General features: G+C 36.7%; 1 long non-coding RNA gene across 4 annotated transcripts in view; it reads right to left on the reverse strand.

The window, feature by feature from the left end:
* The window catches only part of LOC149127343 (uncharacterized), a 213,118-nt gene that overhangs the window by 111,632 nt on the left and 76,780 nt on the right, over positions 1-24,706 (reverse strand). For 2 of the 4 annotated variants that reach the window (XR_016231480.1, XR_016231482.1), the window contains exon 2: positions 5,381-5,466. This is a non-coding gene — a long non-coding RNA (uncharacterized LOC149127343). Of the gene's footprint in view, positions 1-4,051; positions 4,195-5,380; positions 5,467-24,706 lie in introns of those variants that run through there. The other 2 variants (XR_016231483.1, XR_016231481.1) reach the window with 2 other exon arrangements.

The following is a 24,706-nucleotide window of genomic DNA, read 5'->3' on the forward strand; positions in this document are numbered from 1 at the left end:
ACATGCACAAAATCTGTTTCTCCAGTATAAACTTGGGTCAGAGTACCATATTGTCTGCCTCTTACTTGCCCATTCATCATATCTTGTATAGATTTAGAAAAAGAACAGAGAGAAGTGTGTGAGATATAGTACGTCTGGGATAGTAGAATAAAATCCACTTGGTTATCTCCAAAACAAAATATTAAGTGATCAGAATCTCCACTTAATATTCCATTCTTCATTAAATAAATCAAGAATTTTCACATAGGGTCGGCATCGCGGCTCACTAGGCTAATCCTCTGCCTGCGGTGCCGGCACCCTGGGTTCTAGTCCCGGTTGGAGCGCCAGTTCTGTCCCGCTTGCTCCTCTTCCAGTCCAGCTCTCTGCTGTGGCCCAGGAAGGTAGTGGAGGATGGCCCAAGTGCTTGGGCCCTGCACCTGCATGGGAGACCAGGAGGAAGCACCTGGCTTTGGCTTCAGACTGGCACAGTGCACCGGCCGTAGTGGCCATTTGGGGGGTGAACCAAAGGAAGGAAGACTTTTCTCTCTGTCTCTCTCTCTCACTGTCTAACAGCCTGTCAAAAAAAAAAAAAAAAAGGATTTTCACATAAAAATCTTCTGATAGTAATAAATTGGCCATTTCATATGAGGGAAAGGGAATAATACAAAAATTATAATGAGAAAAAATGCTTGTTTATTCAATAATTTTTGTGAGGATTCAAATAAGGAAACAAAAATGCAGGAAAAATATTTCAACTGTGTCCAACAAGTATCTGAATTTATACATTATAAAAATTGGCATATATTCTATTTCTTATCGAACACTCACTAGAATATATGGCACATAATTAAGCATGCATGATACATGATCAAGGAACAGTATTAAGAGATGTAGTTCTTTCATTTTCTCACCATCTGTTACTAACAATGTCTCTAAAATAAAAAGTCAATTACTTACACTTCCCAAAACAAAAGAAAACAAATCTTTTCCTGCCCTTTAATAAAAGTCAGATTCAATAAAACCATAAGTGAGTAGCCTTATATCAATAGAATAACTACATTGTACACATTTTTCAAGGGCTAAGAAACAGGTGTTTTCCATTCCCTGAAACTGGTTAATTATACTTTAACACAGTAAATTCCTTACCTAATTATTGCTCCTAGTATATCAAGAGAATTCTTGCAAAATCATTGAACTTTTATTTAGAAATTTAATTTTTATTGGCTCATTTTCAACTCCCTACCACACAGCCCTATTTTCACATCAGTAGTTCCAAGTTTCATATCTTAGTTCCAAGACAGCCAAGGACATTGGTTTGCCTTGCTCTTTGTAGCAACTCTAGTCTCTAGAATGATGTCCAGAAGAGAGGAAGTACTTGATATATCTAATTATTGAGTGATTCAACCTGTATTTTCTAAGAGCTACAGTCAATTTCTAAATCTTGAGTTCTGTAAAATAGCCTCATGGGGAAGGACATTTTTTTCCAACGAAAGGGAGTTTGTCCCATCTGTTTGCACAATAATAAAAAGTAGCTTAACTGTGAAGCCAGATCACCACAGAAAATCTCAAATTTCTGTCATCCTTGGGAATCATCTGAAAGTACTTTCAGCCCTTAATGCATTCATCTCTCCATGCATTCATCTTCAGACTATCTGGCTCAATTCACCTTTGAATCATGAATAACATCTGTTGTGTATAGCAATGCACTCAGCTCCCAGAATTACTCATGACATCTTGATACTAGCGTCCAATCTCCCAATAATCACTCAATTTTTTAAGCAGACCGAAATCTTCAGCTCCTGTTCTCTCTTAGATTTCCTCATTAATTCCATCTAGTTTTCATCTCCATCACAAAACAGTTCAAACTTTATAACACTTTTTTTTCAACCAACTATTATTTTTACCAATACCTCAAATCTTTTGCCTCATTCTTATTAGTGGCCCAATTAAGTAAAACCTCTTCCTGAGAAAACCCACTTGACATTTCAAACTTGATGTGATAAGCTCAGATTTCATGATTCTCTCTAAAATTTTGGTACATTATCTATTTCAATAAAGAGCACCAAAACAACTAGCTCTGGAAATCTAAAAACCATCTGACTCTTCTTTCTTTAATCTTATATCTAATCCATTGCAATATATTTTCAGATCTAAATGTATTCATACTCATGGTGGATGTCTACTTAGTTAGCAAAACTTGAAAATGTGGGTATGGGGTGATGAAATAAGTGACCTCAATGAGAAGTATAGAAGAATGGGGTTTGTGTGGAAAAAAATTCTCCAATTTCTTTTTTTTTGACTTTTATTTAATGAATATAAATTTCCAAAGTACAGCTTATGGATTACAATGGCTTCCTCCCCCCCAAATAACGTCCCTCCCACCCGCAACCCTCCCCTTTCCCACAATTTCATCAATAATAAGGGGAGGCAGTTTTGATTTTTGTCCAATTACCCATAGAGCCAAAAGAAAACCTCACAGCTTAAATAAAAAGATATATAAAAAATGTTTGAAAGAAAACACAGGGATAGAGAATAAAATCATAGTCATGAACTTTGGGAGGTTTATATCTTATGTAAGTTTCTCTACAGAGAGAAAAGAACAATGAATTTTTGGAAAGTCTGACATTCAGTTGCAAGTTATTCCTTTTACTTTTTTCCCTCTGGTTTTATTTATTTATGTATTTATTTATTTTACTTTTATTTAATAAATATAATTTTCCAAAGTACAGCTTTTGGATTACAGTGGCTTTCCCACCCCCATAACCTCCCTCCTACCTGCAACCATCCCATCTCCCACTCCCTCTCCCATCCCATTCACATCAAGATTCATTTTCAATTATCTTTATATACAGAAGATCAATTTAGTATATACTAAGTAAAGATTTCAACAGTTTGCACCCACACAGAAACACAAAGTGTAAAGTACTGTTTAAGTACTAGGTATACCGTTAATTCACATAGTATAACACTTTAAGGACAGATATCCTACATGGGGAGCAACTGCACAGTGATTCCTGTTGTTGATTTAACAATTGACACTCTTGTTTATGGTGTCAGCAATCACCCTAGGCTCTTGTCAGGAGTTGCCAAGGCTATGGAACCCTTTTGAGTTCACCAACTCTGATCTTATTTAGACAAGGTCATAGTCAAAGTGGAAGTTCTCTCCTCCCTTCAGAGAAAGGTACCTCCTTCTTTGATGGCTCGTTCTTTCCACTGGGCTCTCACTCAGAGATCGTTCATTTAGGTCATCTTTTTTTTTTTTAACTAAAAGGAGGAGGAGAATTGGTCCTTTTACTTTTCTTCAGCTAACTACCCTCCACTGTTTCCATGCATTCAACAAAAATATATGATAAATCATAACATTGTTGTAGAATAGCTTTCTTGTCATGTTATATATAATAATTTTTATTTCATTATCAAACACCTGAAATTAAAACTGATCCAATTAGAACTCAGTACAAGGTGGATAAAATTGCATTGACAGTAAATTCAGTTACATAATAAGCAAAATATGCACAGTAACCATGGAGAACTATATTATATCTTTTAAAGCATAGAACTAAATGTAAATCTATTTTTTAAAGGTTCAGTGATGATATTGAGAAAAAGAATCCTCTATGAATATCAAATGTGATGTCAGAAAAGTTTACAATTTGAGTCTCTGATCAAATATATAAGAGTAATATAAGCAAACTAAAACAAGTGTCTGCAAAGGAATGCTGGGCCATTTGATTTATCTTATAAGATAGTCAATATTTAAAATGAGCATAAAGCTCAAAATGTCACTCTGTTTAATATCCTGAAAGCCATAGAGTACAGGTTTGAGATAATATTCCTAAAACAATAAGTCACCCTTCATATTTAAAAAAGCTTATTTAATGAGACAGTGTAGCCATTATCTTTTTATTTCTCTAATAGAAAAAAGTACATATTAATAGAATACTGTTTAAAATCATTTGGCAAGAATGTTCTTTTTAATATTTCCCTCAGTTAATTTTGGATTAATTTTACCCAAGTAATCAATAAAAAGTAGAATAATTAATAAAGTTTTAAATAATTCAACTTTAATACATAATAAAAGGCCCACATTTATTAGCTAGAAAATCCTTGGAGTCCTGTGATAACAGAATTCTTGTCTGGTTTGAAGAATCATGGGAAAGTTTAATGACATTAAGAAGCTGTCCTCCAGTACTGTAGGAAAGAGCAATGTAATATCTGAAGGACAGATTACAAAAGTAAACAATCACTAACTTTCTCATTCATTTCTAAAACTACACCCAGATGAAACTGGGAGTATTTCTCATGTTGGTACCAGGAGTTTGTACAACTTCACCAAACCAGTAAAATATTTTTAAGAATAGATCAAATAATGTATCCTATATATAGCTAATGGACACCTATATCAAAAACGAAAGTAAACATCTATTTTACTAGGAAATTAGCACCTAAATTGTTATCACAAAATGAAAAATAATAGAAAATTGAACAGTGAGTATTTGGACGATTTGTTTTTACACATTTAAGTTCATTAACCTCAAAATATGAAGACTCACTCAGATATGAGTTGTAGAAATGCTGTGTAGCAAATGCTGATTAAATGGAGAGAGGGAGGAGGAAGGGAGAGAAAGAGCAAGAGACAGAGAGAGAATGGTAGAGACAGAGTGGGTGGCAGGAACACAATCAAGTGAGCTATCAACACCGCCTCCCAGGGTCTCATTGACAGGGAACGGCAGTCAGGAGACAGAATAGGGACTCAAACACAGGTACTCTGATGCAGGGTGCAGGTATCTTAATCACTAGGTTAAATGTCTACTAAACAACATATATTCTTGGATAGCATGTCAATGAATAGATAGACATTATCTGCAAATAGTTTGTGTCAGTAATTTTAAATATTCACTTTGCTTAAAGGTCTTTGAAAATTTGCCTTCATAAACAACTTAAAATTCTCTAACAAAATCAAATACACTATTTTATAGACAGCATATAAATTTGACTAAAAACAAGCACATATAATTTATGCATGACTGTTAGTCAAAAAGAAAGTATATGTTAACTAAAGTTTGTAATGTATAGGTAGTGTAAAGTAATTTTTCATAGATTTTCACTTAATTATCCTAAATTCAACTTAAGGATCTTTTGATTACTCAGGCTCTTAACACACCAAACTATCAGCCAGCAGCAATGATGCATGACTGCTACTTTGATGACTATAAAGAAGGTATAAGAAAATATGCCATTTAATTTTGAGCATTGGCCCATCAGTGCAACCCTCCTTACCACCCCACACAACCAGCAAGACGGTTATCAAAATATCACTTCCAAATAAATCTAGAACTCTTCTGAGAGAAGCTCTGATCAATTTTCTCCAATTTTAAGCAGTTGAGTGATGTTGGCTTACCTCCAGACAAATGCCATCTTATAACACTCCTTAGTGCAGCACCTCCATGACGTGATGAAGCAGGTTTAGAATGGACACAGACAGTCCTGGTCATAAACAAAGAATAAGGATAAAAATCACTTTTGTGTGGCTAATAATTTTAAATCATTAAGTAGGCCTAATTTCAGTACATAAAGATCCTGTACAGCCTAGCAGATAATTAGTGTAATGATTCTTTTGATCTCCCATTTTTCTCCTGCCTAAATGAGTTACCAAACAGCGAAACTCAACGGGTATTTTCGCAAAAGAGCTTGACATACTGAGGTTGATAAAAACTACACACAATCTCTATATACCTTATTTGATTATTCTGATTCATTAGTTCCAGAAAGAGGCTCCAAAATATATAATTTTCAGTCTTCTAGATGATTTTTAGGGAAGGTAGGCTTTAGAACATCTGTTTTAGGCCGGCGCTGGGCTCAGTAGGCTAATCCTCCGCCTTGTGGCGCCGGCACACCAGGTTCTAGTCCTGGTCGGGGTGCCGGATTCTGTCCCGGTTGCCCCTCTTCCAGGCCAGCTCTCTGCTGTGGCCCGGGAAGGCAGTGGAGAATGGCCCAAGTGCTTGGGCCCTGCACCCCATGGGAGACCAGGAGAAGCACCTGGCTCCTGTCTTCAGATAGGCGGGGTGCGCCAGCCGCAGTGCGCCAGCTGCGGCGGCCATTGGAGGGTGAACCAAAGGCAAAAAGGAATACCTTTCTCTCTGTCTCTCTCTCTCACTGTCCACTCTGCCTGTCAAAAAAATAAAAAATAAAAAAAAGAACATCTGTTTTAGAATCTTTATAGTCATATAAGATCATTTTGTGAAAGTCCTGGTTCCCTGATTCTTTAATTTTCTCATCATTTTGATTTTACTATCCAATGCTATATAAACCAAGATGAAGTTTGTGAGGTGAGTAAAAAGATCAACTTTGTATACCATAACATAACTTTTGTATTGATCTTTGCACCTGTTACAGAAGTTATTTTCCTGTCAACTTGGAGAAAAATTGGTGCTTCACTTTCCAGGTTATTAAAGTCTGAAAATGTCTAAGGCTTTGAGAAGAGTTACTGAAGAGAGTGATATTTCTATGTCATGGATAATCTTCTCCCCAAATAATAAGGTGCACTGGTCAGATGAACACAAGAGTGCAATTGGTTGTCAATCTGCTCATGGATGTTTCAAAACAAGTTTTGAGACTGCTCCTCTGGGTTTCTCGTATAATAATTTTTATAAATTTATACACTATATGTTATTAAAATTTATTTGCTAAAAGTATTTCTAAACAGTGGTTTAACTGAACATTTTATTGGAAAAGTAATGAAAAAGAGTAATATTAATAAATTCTAGACATTGTAAGGCACTATTTCCTCTTCCTCACTTGAGAAGAACCCTATATTTGATGGATATTTCCATGAAGCGGGATGAAATGTTGCAGAAAAGAAACCAGTGGACTCATACAACGTAAAAAATCTTTTAGAGAAAGATAAATAGTATCTTCTCTGGTATTTCACTATTGTCTCACAGCTACAAAATAAATACAGCTACTTTATGTTAGCAACCAGAGCATTATATTTTGCTTTACTGTGACTCATATCTTTATTTAATATGCATTCAACAAGACTTACTATCTATTGTTTTGCTAATGTTGGACTTTAATAAAAACAAGATATATTCACTGCCATCAAGAGACTTAGTTTTAATTACTAGACATAGCAATTACATGCAAGATCTTGTGAGTATACAAATTCTACAGTTGAAGCCTATATCTAGTTCATGTTCTATATTTAAGCATCCAATATTAAAAGCCTATACTTATGTTCTTTGGCCAAGAGGAGTTAGTAAATATTTCTTAAATTACTTTCAGATGGATAAATATTAAAGGATTTACAGAAGAGAAGCTATTTGATTTATCATGTAAAATGAGTAATGTGGCTTATAATGCCACAAAAAAAAAAGCATGGTTCCAAATACCATCTTTACCACCTGACTGTAATACATCCATAAACAAGCTATTTATCCACACTAAGTCTCAGTTACCTCCTCTGTACAATACGAAAGCAAAAGTACCTTCACTAAAAGTTTTTTTTAAAAGGTTTTGTGAGAAAATTCATGTAAAGAAAGTACTTAATAGAATGTCAAGAAAACAGAAGCATTCAGTAAACCTTGGTTTCTAACATGACTTTCCCAAGAAACCAAATTAAGATGGAAGAATCCACATGGTAGAAACAGAAAAGAACTTAAAGGGCTTGGTTCTTTCAACCACATAGTTTGGTAGAGTAGGAATATTGTCCACAATTAAAATTCCATACATCCCCATCCAAGGCTAATACAAGTGACTGCTACAGTTTATCAATTACAGCTTTAGTTGCACTCCAGTCTTCCCATTCTATGGTTAATAAAATATTTTTTTAAATTTCTGAAAGTTGTGATTAATTAAACAGTCCTCAAAATCCCTACCAAATCCTTATTCCTGGGTGTTCTTTCCAGCTCCCTTTTACTAATATGCCCCATGACCATTCCCAGTATGTATTCTCTCTCATTTTAGTGAGAAATATTTACCTCTTGTACAACTACAGATAGTCTGTAAGGGAGAATCTTAACAATTCATGAAATGATACTGTGGTGAGTAAACATGTTCCAGCTTAATAAAGCCTTTGGGTTGAATGTGCTATCCATGTTCCTGAATGAACAGTGGGTCATAGAAGAAATTAAAAGGGAAATCAAAAAGATTTCTGTAAACAAGTGAAGATGACAACATAACATATCAAAACAGGGTATACAGTAAAAGAAGAGTTAAGGAAAAGTTTATATCAGTTAGTACATACATCAATAAACAAGTTATCAATACATCTCAAGGTCCTAAAAAAACAGCAACAAAACCCAAAAATAGTAGGAGAAAATAAATAATTAAAATTAGAGAATAAATAAAATAAAAATAAAAAATGATACAAATGATCAGTGAAAGGTAGAGCTGGATTTCTGAAAAAAATAAAGAATATTGATAGGCCATTGATCCAACCAACCAAAAAAAAAATTGATATGCTATAGGCACAATTAACCAGAAAAAGAGCAAGCAGACCAAGTCCATAAAATCAGAGTTGAAAAAGGAGATGTTAACAATGGACTGCACAGAAATAAAAAGAATCATTAAGAATAATTTCAAAGAGCTATATGCCAACAAATTGTAAAATATAGAATAAATAGATTCCTGGACACATAGAATTATCAAAATTGAGTCATGAAGAAAAATAAAACCTTGTGGTTGGCCCTGTAGCATAGCTGGTAAAGCTGCTGCCTGCAGTGCCAGCATCCTATATGGGCACTAGTTCGAGTCCTGGTTGCTCCACTTCCAACCCAGGTCTTTGCTATGGCCTGGGAAAGCAGTAGAAGATGGCCCAAGTCCTTGGGCCCCTGCACCCACATGGGAGACCTTAATGAAACTCCTGGCTCCTGGCTCCAGATCAGTGCAGCTCCGGCCTTTGCAGCCAACTGGGGAGTGAACCATGGGATGGAGGACTCTCTCCATGTCTGCCTCTCCTTCTCTCTCTGTGTAACTCTGACCTCCAAGTAAATAAATAAATCTTTAAAGAAAAAAAAAAAAAAAGAAAACCTAAACAGACCAATAACCAAGACAGAGCTTGAATCAGTAATAAAGACCCTCCCAACAAAAAAAGTCCAAGACATGATGGCTTCACTAATGATTTCTACTGGAATTTTAAAGAACTAATTCCAATTCTCAAACTATTCAAAGTAATTGAAAGGGGAGGAGGGTACTCCAAAACTCCTTCTATGAGGCCAGCATCACTTTAATTCCAAAAACAGAAAAAGATGCAACATAGAAGGAGAATGACAGCCAAAACACTCTGGCAAAAAAAAAAAAAAGACCTAAATGAAAGATCTCCTCGAATGAGATCCCAGTGGAAAGAACGGGCCATCAAAGAAGGAGGTGCCTTTCTCTGAAGGGAAGAGACAACTTCCACTCTGACTACAACCTTGTCTAAATATGACCAGAGTCGGTGAACTCAAAAGGCTTCCATAGCCTTGGGAACTCATGACAAGAGCCTAGGGTGATTATTGATGCCATAAACAAGAGTGTCAATTGTTAAATCAACAACAGGAGTCACTGTGCACTTACTCCCCATGTAGGATATCTGTCCTTAATGTGTTGTTCAATGTGAAGTAATGCTATAGCTAGTACTCAAACAGTATTTTACACTTTGTGTTTCTGTGTGGGTGCAAACTGTTGAAATCTTTACTTAATATATACTAAATTGTTCTTCTGTATATAAAGAGAATTGAAAATGAATCTTGATGTGAATGTAAGGGGAGAGGGAGAAGGAAAGTGGAGGGTTGCGGGTGGGAGGGAAGTTGTGGGGGGGAAGCCATTGTAATCCATAAGATGTACTTTGGAAATTTATATTCATTAAATAAAAGTTAAAAAAAAGAATGACAGACAAATGTCAATGATGAACATATGTACAAAAATCTTCAATGAAACATAAACTAATCAAATCCAATAACACATCAGAAAGACCATTCACATGGACCAAGTAGGATTTATCTATGGTATTCAGGGATGGTTCAATATGCAGATCAGTCACATTAATAAATGGATGAATAAAAACAATATGATTATCTTAATAGATGTAGAGGAAACATTTTAAAAATGTCACATTCTTTCATGATAAAAACTTTAAGCAAATTGAGTATAAAGGGAACATTACTGGTAAAAATCAAGGCAGTATATATATGACAAATCCACAGCCAGCATCAAATGGCATGGGGAAATGTTGGAAGCATTTCCACTAACATCCAGAACTTTCATGGATGCTCACTTTCACCACTGCTATTTAATATAGCTATGGAAGTTTCAGCTAAAGCCGTTAGGTAAGAAAAAGGAATCAAATGGATACTAACTGGAAAGAGGAAGTCAAATGATCTCTTTTACATATGACATTATTCTATATATAGGAGATCCAAAAGACTCTATGAAGAGACTATTGGAACTCATCACTGAGTGTGGGACACTTACAGGATATAAAATTAACAGACAAAAACCAGAAGCCATTATAAACGCAGACAATGCCAGGCTGAGCAAGAACTTGCAAGATTAGATCCACTCACAATAGCTACAAAAAAGCTAAAATACCTTGGAATACATTTAACCAAGAATGTGAAATATCTCTACAATGAAAATTATAAAACATTAAAGAAAGAAATAGAAGACATTAAAATGGAAAAATCTCCCAAATTCATGGATTAGAAGAATTAATATCATGAAAATGCACATACTACCAAAAACAATTCATAGATTCAATATGATTCTAGATACCAACCATTCTTCTCTCATGCAAAAATTCTGTGAAACATAAGAGATCACTAATAGCTAAAGCAATCTTACACACACACACACACACACACACAAAAGCCAGAGGTATCATAATATCAGACTTTGAAACACACTATAGGGCAGCTATAATCAAAACTGTGTAATACTGGCACATAAATAGACCTGCAGAACAATGGAACAGAATAGAAACCTGAAAATTAATCCACACATCTACAACCAACTAATTTTTGATAAATAAACTAAAATCAATCCTGGAGAAAGGACAGTCTCTTCAATAAATGGCACTGAGAAAATTGGATCTTTGCATGCAGAAGTTTGAAACAAGATACCTATCTTATATCTTATATAAAAAAAAAACACCTCACAGTGGATTAAGGATCTGAATCTATGACCTTATAACATCAAATTACTAGAAGAAGACATAGCCAGTGCTGCGGCTCACTTGGCTAATCCTCCGCCTGCGGCGCCGGCACCCTGGTTTCTAGTTCCAGCTGGGGCACTGGATTCTGTCCCAGTTGCTCCTCTTCCAGTCCAGCTCTCTTCTGTGGCCCGGGAAGGCAGTGGAGGATGGCCCAAGTGCTTGGATCCCTGCACCCGCATGGGAGACCAGGAGGAAGCACATGGCTCTTGGCTTTGGATCGGCACAGCACACCGGCCGTTGCGGTCATTTGGGGAGTGAACCAATGGAAGAAAGACCTTTGCTCTGTCTCTCTCTCTCATCAACTCTTCCTGTCAAAAAAAAATAATAATAAATGAAACACTCTAAGATATTGGAGCAAGCAGAGACTTCTGGGAAACACCCCAGAAACACAGGCCATAAAAGCAAAAATAGACAAATGGAGTTATTTTTTTTTTATCTTTTATTTAATGAATATAAATTTCCAAAGTACGACTCATGGGTTACAATGGCTTCCCCCCCATACCGTCCCTCCCACCCACAACCCTCCCCTTTCCCACTCCCTCTCCCCTTCCATTCACATCAAGATTCATTTTTGATTATCTTAATATACAGAAGATCAGCTTAGTATACCTTAAGTAAGGATTTCAACAGTTTGCTCCCACACAGAAACATAAAGTGAAAAATAATAGATGATTTGATTTTTTTTAAATGATGATGAAATCAGATCAGACCTATTGTCATGTTTAATCCCAGTGAGAGTCAAGTTGGGAATTGATAATTTCTTTTTTTTTTTTTTTTACAGAAGATCAGTTTAGTGTACATTAAGTAAAGATTTCAATCGTTTGCACCCCCATAGAAACACAAAGTGAAATATATTGTTTGAGTACTCGTTATAGCATTAAGCCTCAATGTACAGCACATTAAGGACAGAGATCCTACATGAAGAGTAAGTGCACAGTGACTCCTGTTGTTGACTTAACAAATTGACACTCCTGTTTATGGCATCAGTAATCTCCCTATGCACCAGTCATGAGTATCCAAGGCTATGGAAGCCCCTTGAGTTCTCCGACTCTTATCTTGTTTAGACACGGTCATAGTCAAAGTGGAGGTTCTCTCCTCCCTTCAGAGAAAGGCACCTCCCTCTTTGAAGACCTGTTCTTTCCACTGGGATCTCACTCACAGAGATCTTTTTGCCAGAGTGTCTTGGCTTTCCATGCTTGAAATACTCTCATGGGCTTTTCAGCCAGATCCAAGAGCCATTAGGGCTGATTCTGAGGCCAGAGTGCTATTTAGGACATCTGCCATTCTATGAGTCTGCTGAGTATCTCACTTCCCATGTTGGATCACTCTCCCCTTTATTTATTCTATCGGTTAGTGTTAGCAGGTACTAGACTTGTTTATGTGCTCCCTTTGACTCTTAGTCCTTTCATTATGATCAATTGTGAACTGAAATTGATCACTTGGAATAGTGAGATGGCATTGGCACATGCCACCTTGATGGGATTGAACTGAAATCCCCTGGTATGTTTCCAACTCTACCAATTGGGGCAAGTCAGCCCGAGCATGCCCCAAATTATACATCTCTTCCCTCTCTTATTCCCACTCTTATGTTTAACAGGGATCACATTTCAGTTAATTTTAAACACTTAAGAATAACTGTGTGATAATTACAGAATTAAACCAGTCATATTAAGTAGAACAGACAAAAAAAATACTAAGAGGGATAATGTATTAAGTTGTCCATTAACAGTCAGGGCTATGCTGATCAAGTCACCATTTCTCATAGTGTCCATTTCACTTCAGGAGGTTTCCTTTTTGGTGTTCAGTCAGTTGTCACCGATCAGGGAGAACATATGGTATTTGTCCCTTTGGGACTGGCTTACTTCACTCAGCATGATGTGTTCCAGATTCCTCCATTTTGTTGCAAATGACTGGATTTCGTTGTTTCTTACTGCAGTATAGTATTCTAAAGAATACATATCCCATAATTTCTTTGTCCAGTCTACCATTGATGGGCATTTAGGTTGGTTCCAGGTCTTGGCTATTGTGAATTGTGCTGCAATAAACATTAGGGTGCAGACCGGTTTTTTGTTTGTCAATTTAAACTCCTTTGATTAAAATCCAAGGAGTGGGATGGCTGGATCAAACGGTAGGGTTATCTTCAGGTTTCTGAGGAATCTCCAGACTGACTTCCATAGTGGCTTGACCAGTTTGCATTCCCACCAACAGTGGGTTAGTGTCCCTTTTTCCCCACATCCTCGCCAGCATCTGTTGTTGGTAGATTTCTGTATGTGAGCCATTCTAACAGGGGTGAGGTGAAACCTCATTGTGCTTTTGATTTGCATTTCCCTGATTGCTAGTGACCTTGAACATTTTTTCATGTGCCTGTTGGCCTTTCCTCTTTTGAAAAATGTCTATTGAAGTCCTTGGCCCATCTCTTAAGTGGGTTGTTGGTTTTGTTGTTGTGGAGTTTCTTGATCTCTTTGTAGATTCTGGTTATTAACCCTTTATCTGTTGCATAGTTTGCAAATATTTTTTCCCATTCTGTCGGTTGTCTCTTCACTCTCCTGACTGTTTCTTTTGCAGTACAGAAACTTCTCTGTTTGATGCAATCCCAATAGTTGATTTTGGCTTTGACTGCCTGTGCCTCCCGGGTCTTTTCCAGAAATTCTTTGCCTGTGCCAATATCTTGAAGGGTTTCTCCAATGTTCTCTAATAACTTAATGGTGTCAGGACGTAGATTTAGGTCTTTAATCCACGTTGAGTGGATTTTTGTGTAAGGTGTAAGGTAGGGGTCTTGCTTCATGCTTCTGCACGTGGAAATCCAGTTTTCCCAGCACCATTTATTGAATAGACTGTCCTTGCTCCAGGAATTAGTTTTAGATCCTTGATCAAATATAAGTTGGCTGTAGATGTTTGGATTGATTTCTGGTGTTTCAATTCTGTTCCATTGGTCTATCCATCTGTTTCTGTACCAGTACCACGCTGTTTTGATTACAACTGCCCTGTAGTATGTCCTGAAATCTGGTATTGTGATGCCTCTGGCTTTGTTTTTGTTGTACAAGATTGCTTTAGCTATTCGAGGTCTCTTGTGCCTCCATATGAATTTCAGCATCATTTTTTCTAGATCTGCGAAGAATGTCTTTGGTATCTTGATTGGGATTGCATTGAATCTATAAATTGCTTTTGGGAGAATGGACATTTTGATGATGTTGATTCTTCCAATCCATGAGCATGGAAGATTTTTCCATTTTTTGGTATCCTCTTCTATTTCTTTCTTTAAGGTTTTGTAATTCTCATCGTAGAGATCTTTAACGTCCTTGGTTAAGTTTATTCCAAGGTATTTGATTGTTTTTGTAGCTATTGTGAATGGAATTGATCTTAGCAGTTCTTTCTCAGTCATGGCATTGCTTGTGTATACAAAGGCTGTTGATTTTTGTGCATTGATTTTATATCCTGCCACTTTGCCAAATTCCTCTATGAGTTCCAATAGTCTCTTAGTAGAGTTCTTTGGATCCTCTAAGTACAGAATCATATCGTCTGCAAAGAGGGATAGTTTGACTTCTTCCTTCTTGATTTGTATTCCTTTGATTTCTTTTTCTTGTCTGATGGCTCTGGCTAAAACTTCCAGAACTATGTTAAATGGCAGTGGTGAGAGTGGGCATCCCTGCCTGGTGCCAGATTTCAGTGGAAATGCTTCCAACTTTTCCCCATTCAATAGGATGCTGGCTGTGGGTTTTTTATAAATTGCTTTGATTATATTGAGGAATGTTCCTTCTATACCCAATTTGCTTAGAGTTTTCATCATGAAAGGGTGTTGAATTTTATCAAATGCTTTCTCTGCATCAATTGAGATAATCATATGGTTTTTCTTTTGCGGTCTGTTAATGTGGTGAATCACATCGATTGATTTGCGAATGTTGAACCATCCCTGCATACCAGGGATGAATCCCACTTGGTCTGGGTGGATGATTTTCCTGATGTGTTGTTGTACTCTATTGGCCAGAATTTTATTGAGGATTTTTGCGTCTATGTTCATCAGGGATATTGGTCTGTAATTTTCTTTCAGTGCTGCATCTTTCTCTGGCTTAGGGATTAAGGTGATGCTGGCTTCATAGAAAGAATTTGGGAGGATTCCATCTTTTTCGATTGTTCTGAATAGTTTGAGAAGAATTGGAATTAGTTCTTCTTCAAATGTCTGGTAGAATTCAGCAGTGAATCCATCTGGTCCTGGGCTTTTCTTTGTTGGGAGGGCCTTTATTACTGTTTCAATTTCTGTTTCAGTTATGGGTCTATTTAGGTTTTCGATGTCTTCATGGTTCAATTTTGGTAGATTGCATGTGTCCAGGAATCTATCCATTTCTGATAGTTCTCCCTGTTTGCTGGCATACAGGTCCTTGTAGTAATATCTGATGATTCTTTTTATTTCTGTGGTGTCTGTTGTTACGTTTCCTTTTTCATCTCTGATTTTATTGATTTGCGTCTTTTCTCTTCTTTTTTTAGTTAGTTGGGCCAATGGGGTGTCAATTTTGTTTATTTTTTCAAAAAACCAGCTTCTCGCTTGGCTGATTTTTTGTAGTTTTTTTTTTTTTTTTTTTTTTTTTTTGGATTCAATCCTGTTAATTTCTTCTCTGGTTTTAATTATTTCTCTTCTCCTACTAGATTTGGGTTTGGTTTGCTGCAGTTTTTCTAGGTCCTTGAGGTGCGCTGAAAGCTCATTTATTTGGTACCTTTCCAATTTCTTGATATAGGCACCTATTGCTATAAATTTGCCTCTCAATACTGCCTTTGCTGTATCCCATAAGTTTTGATATGTTGTGTTGTTGTCTTCATTTACTTCCAGAAAGTTTTTGATTTCTCTTTTGATTTCTTGAATGACCCAGTGTTCAATCAGGAGCATGTTGTTCAGTCTCCATGTGTTTGCATACTTTCTGGGGTTTCCTGAGTTGCTAATTTCCAGCTTCATCCCGCTGTGGTTTGAGAAGCTGCATGGTATGATTCTAATTCTTTTAAATTTGCTGAGATTTGCTTTATGTCCTAGTATGTGATCAATCCTAGAGAAGGTTCCATGCGCTGCTGAGAAGAATGTGAAGTCTGTAGATGTAGGGTTGAAAGTTCTGTAGATATCTGTTAGATCCATTTGGGCAATAGTGTCAATTAAATCTGCTGTTTCCTTGTTGATCTTCTGTCTGGATGATCTGTCTATTTCTGAGAGTGGAGTATTGAAGTCCCCCAGTACTATTGTATTGGAATCTAAATCTCCCTTTAAGTCCCTTAACATATCTTTTAAATAGACCGGTGCCCTGTAATTAGGTGCATATACATTTATAATAGTTACATCTTCCTGTTGAATTGAACACTTAATCATTATATAGTGTCCCTCTTTGTCTCTCTTAACAGTTTTTGTATTAAAGTTTATTTTGTCTGATATTAATATGGTTACACCTGCTTTTTTTTGGTTTCTGTTGGCATGGAATATCTTTTTCCAACCTTTCACTTTCAGTCTGCATGCCTCTTTGTTAGAGAGATGTGTTTCTTGTAGGCAACAAATAGTTGGGTTGTGTTCTGTGAGCCAGTCAGCCAAACGGTGTCTTTTAACTGAAGAATTCGGACCATTAATGTTCAATGTGACTATTGATACGTAGTGACTTTGCCCTGATATTTTCCCGGAGATATTTTCTAGTATATGCTTTGAGCTTCCCATGCTCTTTTACTGGTAGGTGTTCTTCCTTTCCCTTCTTTCATATTGATGGCCGTGTTTCTGTGTTTCTGAGTGTAGCACATCTTTAAGTATCTTTTGCAGGGCCGGACGAGTGGCCACAAAGTCTTTCAATTTCTGTTTGCTATGAAAGGTCTTTATTTCACCTTCATTCACAAATGAGAGCTTGGCAGGATATAATATTCTGGGCTGGCAATTTTTCTCTCTTAGCACCTGTGCTATATCTCGCCATTCCCTCCTAGCCTGTAGTGTTTCTGATGAGAAGTCTGCTGTGAGTCTGATTGGAGATCCTCTGAGAGTAATCTGACGTTTCTCTCTTGCACATTTTAGGATCTTTTCTTTATGTTTCACTGTGGTAAGTTTAATTACCACGTGTCGTGGTGAGGATCTCTTTTGGTCATGTTTATTGGGGGTTCTATGAGCTTCCTGTACTAGGATTTCTCTGTCCTTCTCCAAACCTGGAAAGTTCTCTGCTAGTATCTCACTAAAAAGGCCTTCCAATCCTTTCTCTCTCTCCATGCCTTCAGGAACTCCTAGAACTCGAATGTTGGTTTTTTTAATAGTATCCTGTAGATTCCCAACAATATTTTTTAGATTTCTAATTTCCTCTTCTTTTCTTTGGTTTGACTGTATGTTTTCCTGTGCTCTATCTTCTAAGTCTGATATTCTCTCTTCTGCTGTCACCCATTCTGTTTTTAAGGCTTTCTAATGTGTTTGTCATTTGATCTATTGAGCTCTTCATTTCATTTTGATTTCTCTTCACTATAACACTTTCCTGTTCTACTAGTTTCTGAGTTTCATTTTGACTCTTCCTTAAAATTTCATTTTCATGAGAGAGATTTTCAATCTTGTCCATTAAGGATTTCTGTAGTTCAAGGATTTGCTTTTGAAAACTTCTAAATGTTGTTATCATAAATTTTTTGAAATCCATATCTTGCATTTCTTTTTTTTTTTTACTGTCACAAATTTGCTTTGTTGTTTGCTCTGTTTTGTTTTCACAACTCTTTAAAAATATTAAGAAGCATCCATAGCTAGAGGGCTGCCCAAAAAGAGGCTATGGACCAGATCTGTCTACAATAATACCATAGAGTAAATCACAGATTGCCAATCCATGATCTAATCTCTCAATGCTTTCGAAAATGTTAGTATTTTTTTTTGTCTTTTTTTTTTTTTGGTTTCTTTTTTTTTTTAACTTTTATTTAATGCATATAAATTTCCAAAGTACGACTTATGGATTACAATGGCTTCCCCCCCATACCGTCCCTCCCACCCACAACCCTCCCCTTTCCCACTCCCTCTCCCCTTCCATTCACATCAAGATTCATTTTCGATTATCTTAATATACAGAAGATCAGCTTAGTATACATTAAGTATGGATTTCAACAGTTTGCTCCCACACAGAAACATAAAGTGAAAAATAATAGATGATTTTTTTAAATGATGATGAAATCAGAGCAGACCTATTGTCATGTTTAATCCCAGTGAGAGTCAAGTTGGGAATTGATAATTTCTTTTTTTTTTTTTTTTTACAGAGGATCAGTTTAGTATGCATTAAGTAAGGATTTCAACAGTTTGCACCCCCATAGAAACACAAAGTGAAATATATTGTTTGAGTACTCGTTATAGCATTAAATCTCAATGTACAGCACATTAAGGATAGAGATCCTACATGAGGAGTAAATGCACAGTGACTCCTGTTGTTGACTTTACCAATTGACACTCCTGTCTATGGCATCAGTAATCTCCCTATGCTCCAGTCATGAGTTTCCAAGGCTATGGAAGCCCTCTGAGTTCTCCGACTCTTATCTTGTTTAGACAAGGTCATAGTCAAAGTGGAGGTTCTCTCCTCCCTTCAGAGAAAGGTACCTCCTTCTTTGATGACCTGTTCTTTCCACTGGGATCTCACTCACAGAGATCTTTTGCCAGAGTGTCTTGGCTTTCCATGCCTGAAATACTCTCATGAGCTTTTCAGCCAGCTCCAAATGCCTTTAGGGCTGATTCTGAGGCCAGAGTGCTATTTAGGACATCTGCCATTCTATGAGTCTGCTGAGTATCTCACTTCCCATGTTGGATCACTCTCCCCTTTATTTACTCCATCAGTTAGCGTTAGCAGGTACTAGACTTGTCTATGTGCTCCCTTTGACTCCCAGTCCCTTCACCATGACCAACTGTGAACTGAAACTGATCACCTGGAACAGTGAGATGGCATTGGTACATGCCACCTCGATGGGATTGAATTGGAATCCCCTGGTATGCTTCCGACTCCACCACTTGGGGCAAGTCAGCCTGAGCATGTCCCAAATTATACATCTCTTCCCTCTCCCATTCCCACCACCATGTTCAACAGGGATCACATTTCAGTTAATTTTCAACACTTAAGAATAACTGTGCATCAATTACAGATCTAAACCAGTCATATTAAGTAGAACAGATAAAAAAAACTACTAAGAGGGATAATGTATTTAGTTGTTCATTAACAGTCAGGGCTATGCTGATCAAGCCACCATTTCCCATAGTGTCCACCTCACTCCAACAGGTTTCCCTCTTGGTGTTCAGTCAGTCGTCACCGATCAGGGAGAACATATGGTATTTGTCCCTTTGGGACTGGCTTATTTCACTCAGCATGATGTGTTCCAGATTCCTCCATTTTGTTGCAAATGACTGGATTTCGTTGTTTCTTACTGCGGTATAGTATTCTAAAGAGTACATATCCCATAATTTCTGCACCCTAATGTTTATTGCAGCTCAATTCACAATAGCTAAGACCTGGAACCAACCTAAATGCCCATCAACGATAGACTGGATAAAGAAATTATGGGATATCTTGCATTTCTTCTATCTCATCATCTTCATACTCTTGGCTTGGGGTGTTTTGCTTATTTGGAGGCATCATAGTGTCATCGTTGATCTTGCTCCCTCTATTTCTGTGTTTGTTACTCGGCATAGTTAATTCTTCTTGCGTCACTGTGCGGTTTTTTTTTTTTTTTTTTTTTTTTTTTTTTTTTATACTGTGTCCGTGTTAAGTGGACTGCTTGCTGTTGGAGGAGCCTTGGAGGCTTGAGATGGGTGCGGCCTGAGAGCTCTGCCTGGTTCTTCCTGGTTAAGGGTGTGCAAAGGTGACACCCTCAGGTTATGCGTGGTAAATCTCTCTCTTTTTATTTATTTATTTATTTTATTTATTCAGGGGGTAAGTAACACCACATTGCACAGTTGTGCAGAATTGATGGTATTTCGATTCCAGTCTTTGGCTCCTCTGGACTCCCACTGGGTTGCCTAGGCTACTGAATTGTAGTGACTCAGTTCCTTAGCTCTCCCCCATTGATATGTAAATCCAGAGAGGAGGCCTGCTCTTTGTCTCTTGGGAATTCTTCAAGCCTTGCAGCCTTGTAACCTTTGCAAGGTTAGGGGGAAGAGAAACCCCAAAGCTTTTTTTTTCCTTCTTTCCGGTAGTGAGTTTGCTGCACTTTCCGGCCCCCCTCTAGATTCTGACCCCCGTTTCCCCACCAATGTCTCGGGTTATTGAGCTCACCTCCCCTTCCAGCGCCGATGTGTGGACTCGGAGCCCTGAGCGTCCCAAGTCTCCCTGCTGTTGTCTGTGTGGCATGCACTCCCCTTCCGACAAATGGAGTTATATCAAGCTAAGATGTTTCTGCACTCAAAGGAAACACTCAACAAAGTGAAGAGGAAACCAACAGAATGGGAGAAATTATTTTCAAACCATGCAACTGATAAAAACTAATATTCAGGATTTATAATGAGCTCGGGAAACTCAACAACAAAACAAACTATCCAGATAAGTAATAGGCAAAGACACGAACAGGTATTTTGCAAAGATGAAATTCAAATGGCCAATAGACACATAAAAAAATTAAGATCACTAACTATCAGGGAAATGAAAATAAAAACAACAATGAAGATTCACCTCACCCCAGTTAGAATGGTCATCATCAAAAAACAAACAAAAAAACTGCTGGAAAAGATGTGAGGGAACAAGTACACTAATCCAATGTTGTGACAATGTAATCCTCTACAACAATAATGGAAGGGATCTCTGAGTTTCCTCAGAGATCTTAAAGTAGATCTAACATTTGACCCAGCCATCCTACTCCTGGATATTTACCCAACCAAAATGACAGAGATATTTGTATCCCCATGTTTATTGTAGCTCAATTCATGATAGCTAAGATATGGAATCAAACCAGATGTCTGTAAACTGATGACTGGATAAAGAAAATGTGGTACGTATACACTATGGAATACTACTCAGTCATAAAAAAGAATGAAGTCCTGTATTTTGCAATAAAATCAATGCAACTGGAAATTGTTATGCTTTGTGAAATAAATCAGTCTTAAAATGTCAAATATCATGTATTTCCTCTTATATGTAGCAGTTAATATAGAATACCAAAAATGTATAGGAATGAAATATGAAATGATTATTTTGGGATGATTGTTATTTTTAGTCCTTATTTATACTTCTGTGCAACTGTGGTCTTCCTACCTTTTATTTTTTGAATACTATGATTACTGGAAAATTAAGCCTATGAATATAAAGTGTTTTAAAATTATAGCTTTTCAAAAACTGCCAAAGAGAAGTGAAGGAGAGGGTTTGGAGGGAAGCATCAGAGTGAGGGAAGAGTGGTTTTCTTCTTGGAACTATATCTTCGTAAAGCATAAAATGTTTTCTTTATATTAATAAAAATAGAAAAATAAAATCACACATTTTTTCCTCTACTGTTTACATTTAATTTAATCCTCCTGTTTCCTTTGACATCCATTCCTTTTTTCCCCCTCACTTCTCTTTATCAAACAGTATGAAGCTTTAAGTATTGTGATATAAAGCAATTTCCCAGTTCCAGCTATTAAGCCTGATTTTCTATAACATACAGGCATACAGGAAGTGAAGGTCATGTGGTGATTTTGATGAGTACACAGGTTAACTATGTACTTGGAAGCAATATTAAAAGCTGTAAATTTTTATTATATTTTTGTCTTCTTACTTAAAAAGATTGTTGTTTGAACTAAAATTATGAAATACCTACTATTTATAGCTACTTTTTATAATTTTCCATTTGTCCCAAATATTGGATTACAAGTACATTTTGTTCCATCTTAGTGAAAATAAACAAAAGATTAATTTTTATGTCCCTGTTGCCTGAAATAACTTGGCTGTCCTATCAAATACCTTTTGGGGAAATTACTCCAGTGATTCCATGATTAACATAAATGCTGAACATAACATAATTTTTGCCTGAACTTGTAGATTACATAATTAATTCCACATAGATTCTTCATTCCACAATCAATCTACCAATGTTTTCTCATTTCTAACCAAGTATCAAAATTAATCAACTCTCTGAAGCAGCACATTTTGTGACATGACAGTAATGTATGTGCCATACCCAATCAGGTGAAACATCATTGTAAGCCAGGCATCTCAAAGATGGAGCTTTAAAAATTAATGAGCAAAGGGAGTGAAACATGTACACTTTCAACCTTTCTTTTCTTTGAAGGGTCTAAATAGGACAGATATGGAAACTCAGTTTTCTTCAAAGGAAGTTATTTAAATTTCAAATCAACTGTTTTAAATTGCTAAATTTCAGATAAAATTAAGCATCGTATGCCCATATATCAATGTTTTTTTAAAGTGATAAGTATTTTTTCTGTAAGTATTCTTTATCTAAGTTCTTTGCAACCCCTTATTTTTTGGCTTTTAATGCAGCCTTGTCCTTATCAGCTTCTCCAATTTTGTTATCTCTCAATGACTTCATTACATTAAAGACACAGTAAGCAATTATGTTACTTCTGTTTTATGAGTTGCCATCTCTTACGCCAAGAACCAATGAGATCAGTAACCGAGTAATTGCTGTACCATCATCTATTACTTGAATTCGTACAAATCTCTAAATCAAAATCTATGCCACATGTAGATTTGGTAGGTATTATCTACATTACACTGACCTTCACACTAGGTTCAAGTTTGTGGCTATAATTACTATATTTTTACTCCATCTATTTCTATTGTTCCATAAAATTCTTCCAAATAGCTGGCAATTCTTTTTAATAGCAACTATTTTGCTCCTAATTGAAAGAAGCCAGTCACAAAAGACTGTAACACACAGTGTAATTCCATTTGTGAAAAATTAAAAAAAACAACAACAACAAACATTAGTCCATGACATTGGAATTCACAATAATGGTTACCTGTAGGAGAGACGAGGTAGATGGTGCCATGGGAAGGCTTCCAATATTCTACCAATGTTCTATAGCATGACTTGTCTGGGGGTGACATACTTAGTTTATTTGCAAATGTTTATTGAGATTTTGGTGTAAGATTTTGTGCACTTTGTGAATGTAGTATTTTAAAACATATCTTTAAAATGTAATAGATATTTAATAATGCTCTCAGTTTTATTAGGTTCCTCGTAGTCCTTGCACTTTTCTCTAAACGAGTAACATATTCATCAACATTTACTTACCTGCTCTTTTTTAAGATTTATTTATTTTATTTGAAAGGACTTACAGAGAGGGGAAGAGAGAGAGAGAGAGAGGATGAATGAATCTTCTATCAATTGATTCACTCTCCAAATGGTCACCATGTCTAGGCTGGGACAGGGAAAACCAGGAGATTCTTCTGTGAGTCCCACATGGGTGGCAGGGGCCCAACAACTTGGGCCATCTTTTGCTGCTTTCCAAGGCCATTACAAGGAGCTGGATCAGAAATAGAGCAACTGGGACACAAATCCATACTGATATGAGATGCCAGTGAACCAAGCAGTGTCTTAACTTTCTTTGTCACAATGCCAACACCTTATCTGCTCTCTTCAAAACAGCTATTTATTCAAGTTCACTCTACACTAATCCTTCCAAAGTCCAACCATTCTAGATGAAAATTCTTACCTGTTTTCTTCAGTAAGGCTAATGATGTTCTTTCTGTAAACTTCTAAACAAAAAATCTCTCTATCAAACATTTTGACCATTTGCCATCATTTGATCTGTGTTAATATAAACTTTCCTCTATGCTGAATACTCATATATCCAAAGAGAATATTTCCACTACATTAGTATAATTTAAGGACTCAGTAGAAATTTTGTAAATACATATTAAATTAATAAATATGAATAATTCGCTTTTAGTTAAAATGTAGAATAATGGGGCCGGTGCTGTGGTATAACAGGTAAAGCTGCCTCCTGCAGTACCAGCATCCTATGTGGGTGCAAGTTTGACTCCCGGCTGCTCCACTTCCAATCTGGCTTTCAGCTATGGTCTGGGAAAGCAGTGGGAGATGGTCCAAGTGCTTGGGACTCTGCTCCCATGTGGAAGACCCAGAGGAAGCACCTGGTTCCTTGCTTTGGATCAGCGCCATTGTGGTCATCTGGGGAGCCAATCAGTGGATGGAAAACCTCTCTCTCTTCCTCTGCCTCTCTGTAACTCTGTCTTTCAAATGAATAAATAAATCTTTAAAAAATAAAATAAAATGTAGAATAACATGAAATGTCCTCATACCAACTGAAATCAGAAAGTAACAAGAAAACATAAAAAATACTTTATTTAAAGTCATCAAAGAGCTTTGAACATAGAATAACTTAATTAACTCTGATAGGTCAAGTCTTTCTTAGGTGAGCAAGGAATGGAAGATGCTTTCGGATCTGTAGTCAGTTACTGGGAATTGGAGAAGCAATGTGCAAGGAGCAAGCCTGCCAGAAAAGATAGCTGCTGCTTATAATGTGAGCTCAACAGAGGGCCCTGAAGGACTGACAAGATGCAGGAGAGGAAATACATGATACACAAGGAAGCGATGATGGACTGAAAGCTGACTTCCTATCAACAACAAAGA

This window comes from Oryctolagus cuniculus, chromosome 3, assembly GCF_051225735.1.
Source record: "Oryctolagus cuniculus isolate XC-2025 breed Fujian yellow rabbit chromosome 3, ASM5122573v1, whole genome shotgun sequence".
Lineage (NCBI taxonomy): Eukaryota > Metazoa > Chordata > Mammalia > Lagomorpha > Leporidae > Oryctolagus > Oryctolagus cuniculus.